This window comes from Sturnus vulgaris, chromosome 14 (assembly GCF_052056855.1).
Source record: "Sturnus vulgaris isolate bStuVul1 chromosome 14, bStuVul1.hap1, whole genome shotgun sequence".
In the NCBI taxonomy this organism is placed as follows: domain Eukaryota; kingdom Metazoa; phylum Chordata; class Aves; order Passeriformes; family Sturnidae; genus Sturnus; species Sturnus vulgaris.
In genome coordinates this window covers 16,909,541-16,913,584 of record NC_142256.1, presented here as the reverse complement: position 1 = coordinate 16,913,584, position 4,044 = coordinate 16,909,541, and the positions used below count along the sequence as shown (strand labels likewise).

General features: G+C 44.0%; 1 long non-coding RNA gene across 1 annotated transcript; it reads right to left on the bottom strand.

The window, feature by feature from the left end:
- Window positions 1–3,451, bottom strand: LOC106859352 (uncharacterized). The gene is made up of 3 exons (XR_015806801.1): window positions 2,541–3,451; window positions 645–727; window positions 1–296 (listed from the first exon to the last, which is right to left on the bottom strand). It is a non-coding gene; the product is annotated as an uncharacterized LOC106859352 (long non-coding RNA).
- Between the last annotated feature and the right edge of the window lie 593 nt (window positions 3,452–4,044).

The following is a 4,044-nucleotide window of genomic DNA, read 5'->3' as shown; positions in this document are numbered from 1 at the left end:
TCGTGATCAGAATCCAAATTTATTGTGAGCTACATATGCTTATATACCATTTTTAGGAAGGCTACTAATTTTTTACTACATTCATTGGGTTAAACATCACCCAGACAAACTTTATATTTCTACCTAGTTCAATCTTCTTTCCTGTCACCAGTCTTGATCCAATCTTCTTGTAATCTTCAAAGCTCGGTTTGCTCTTGCCAAGGCATCTTGGTTATCAAACTGCATATGGAGCTAATTAAATCCACAGTACTCCCTGTTTTAGCTTCCACAGATGGGCATAAGATAGGCTGTTGTAACTAGAAAAAATGAGCAATAAATCACGCAACATCACACCCAAAACCATTTACTTCTTATATCTTAACTAAATTAATAATATCACTCCTTGTAGAATTTCAGAGATCCCTACAGGAACCCATTCCTTGTTCCTCATTACTTCAGCCACAGATGGTACATCTGGCCCTCCATTTGGGTCAACAATATGACTACCAGTAGCTTAATTGCTTTATATTATAGACATTATAGCCACTTGTGGAAATTGTAATGAAAAAACTGGTTTTAAATTTCTGGCCTTTGATAGTGACTGCCTCATGCAGACACTTGGTAGGGTAGAAAGAACAAATACATGAAACATAAAGCAAACATACCTCCAGCTCTAAGAGCTACACGTTCTTCAAGTCTGGCAAAGATCAAGAGACATGTGGAGGGGATCTTGACTTCTCTTTCGTTTCTGAAAAACAGTGTACCCACAGCTAATGAAACATTTCATGCACAGGCTATGTTGGTTTCTGTAAGCAAAACTGAAGAATATAAAGCTGATTCTATATAAAAAGTGGGGCATAGACTTTACAGAGCAAACTATGGCTATGTGACTTACAACTAGCCAGAGAAACAGTAAGAAAAAAACCTAGAGAAGCTTGTGAAAAGTATAATAATTTGTGACAAAAAAGATAGTAAAATTAGATCCAATCCCATAGCAAAATAATTATTTCAGTAATAGAAGGGTATCATACACTAACAGGTATACTTAAATGTTTTATATAAGCTAAAAAATAAAAATTGTAACTACAGGAAACCAGTAATTTTGATTCCACAACTGCACAAAAGACTCTAAACAATATATATTCAAAGAGAGAGAAAACAAATAGTTGCTCTTTTTACTAATGAAAGTTGAGAAAGACTATGCAAACTATAGATTAGCTTGTACTTTCGATAAGTATTTTTTAGTAGTCACATAGGAAAACATGAACAAATTAAGTTTTCAGGAATACTAAGCACTCCTTTTAAGCCAGAGAGAACCCAGTGGGAAAATCCATTTCTATTAATTCTGTTTCTGCAGGTCCCTGTGAGTCTGATCACATGTGTTCACCCTCCCAAAATTCTGCATAACTTAATTATGCATAGGTCACTTTCTCAACTCCCTATCAAAAACACTGTAAGCGCAATGTAAGCGCAAAGGACCTAAAAAGAGACCAGAATACAATGGTACGTTTCTTTTTACAGGGACAGATTATTCATCCTTACTGTCAAACAAGCCCAGAGGTTGATGACTAAAAAAAACCCATAAACAAAAAAGAGAACCCAAGCCCTTTCTTTCAAAAGTGTTCCTTTCTTCTTCCCAAGTATAAACTTCAGCAACCAGCCCAAATAAGCATCCAATGAACAAAGTTCACCGTGCTCTATATATTTAAAACCACTTTAAATTCTCATGTAAAAGTACACAATGAAACCCAAACAATTGCAGAAATCTCAGCCTCGCCAAACTGACAGACCAGGCAGAAAAGAATAAAAAATAAAAGGAACTAATCTTCAAAAACCAGTTTAATTCTACCAAGGGCTATCAACAATATAATGCAATATAATTGTATAGTTAATTCATGACACCATTAACTAATGGGGAGTTAAGTTGTGTGTTTTTGTGCCAACATGTCTGAATGGCTTTAAAAACTATATTTAATCTCAGTTTTCTAGTGTTAATAATTCTTGTTTTAGGAAAAATTACGTTTCTGTAGTTACAACTTATTTACTGTATTGCCGTAACACTTAGGCACTCTAATAATGTACAGGAATATACAATGTTATATGATGTAAAAACATAAACCAAAAAGAGTGCAGCTTGAACACTGTGAGCAGGCAGTGAGTAGAGAATTATGGGGAAAAAAAAGAGACATTAACAATCAATATGGCAAGTACAAAGTTTGGCATGTCAACTTCCAAACTGAGTTCCTGAAGCCTTCAAAAATATCTTTTCCCACACCTGAGAGGCAGAATGAAAGAAAACATAGAGCTATTTATCCCAAAACAAAATAAGTGGATGACGGAAGTTGGTGTCAGGAATTGTTGAGAGCTGTCATCTCATAATGAATCATAGGTGAGGTAGCCCAAGAATGACCTTGAAAGCAAATCAAGACAGAAAGTATAGAGACCTGTGGTCAAAATTACTGGCTAGGAAAATAATCTTTGCTGTTGTATTACAGGAAAAGGATTACTTTTACACTTGACATCACTGGTGCACACAAACTCCTAACTCAAATAAAACGTACCTTTGGCAGTGACGCTTTTCTTAAGAGTGAGAACGCACCAGAAAAAGCATCCGTGGCCAACACCCTGCCCTGCCCTGCACTTTATGCACCCCCACACCACAGCACAGGAACATGGCTTGGGTTCTGGGCTGTAACGGACCTGCCGTGTGCTCTGCCCACCAACTTGGACAGTGTCCTCTGTGAGCACATAGGCGAGCTGGCAAAAGGAGGAATTAATTACCAGACGAAGAAAGTGTTGGGGAAGTGGATAGAGGACTGGAAGTGGCTCCCTGCCCTCCAACACTGCTTCTGAAATGGTGGGGCAGCCGTGTAATGACATCCAGCGCTGTATTTTATCAGTACAATTAATCTAGATGGAGCAGAGATTTTTACGACACACAAGTGCCCATTAACTGTGAAACAGAATGAATTTGCTCTTCACTCTTCGCATTTCGACCAAAACCCTAGGAATTATGTCAGTGGCCTGCTGGCATCCCACAAGCACACTATAGTAACAAGAGTAACACGGATTGTCATCCCACCAACCCCCACTGCGACTGGCACCGGGCAATCCCGAACCCGAGACAAGTTACATCAGTGCATCGGAAATAAACAACCCACTGCATGTCAACAACACCGCGCTGCCTCTGCCAGCAGAGGAAGTGGGGAATGAGTGCGCTGTGAGGAGGTCTCTGGAGTTGTGAGGGTTCTAAGCGTGCTATGGGGGCTTGTGAGGGTGCTGCGGAGGCTATGAGAAATTCTGTGAGGGCTTTGAGGGGGCTCTGGAGGCTGAGGAGATGTATAGGGTCCGTGAGGCCGAGTGAAGCAAAACTCCGAGATCGGACATAGCGTTCTGTGGGGAGACACGAGCGGCCGCGCGCCGCACACCGCACACTGTACACCGTACACCGTACACCGTACACCGTACACCACTCAACTCAACTGCGCAGCCGACGCCGCCGCCCGCTTCCGCGCTGACAGGTTGTTTACTTCCTCCGGGGCTCGCGCACCGCCCACCCAGCCCTGCTGCCCTGCCCTCAGCCCCCGCCCCCACCCGCGCGCCCTCCTGGCCGGTCAACGGCAGCCGGCGCCAGCCCCGCGCGCTAGGGGCGGGCCCCGCCCCGAAGGAACCGGGTGAACTCAACGTCAGCCGGTAATACTCGTCAGCCGGGGCTTTGCGCTGATTAGGCAAGCATCCTGCCCATCTTCTCAAGGCCCCACATTCCCCTTTACTCTCGCCGCTGAATACACAGCTCCCCGGCTTTGCCTCCCCTGTCCATGTGTGTGAGGCGCGGATTGGCTGTCAGACCCGCCGCTCAACACTCCTGCCAATCACAGTCAGCCCCGCCTCTTTCCCTAGCACAGGAAACACCCCTGCAGGTCGCGGCCAGCCCGGGACGGCCGCCACCTCCCATTGGTCCGCCGCGTTGTCCGTCCGCCGTAGCCCCTCCTCTCCGAACAGGGCGTAGCGAAACCTGTCTCTCCTCCCTGCTCCGCCCACTGATTGGCTCGCTGGCGAAGGACT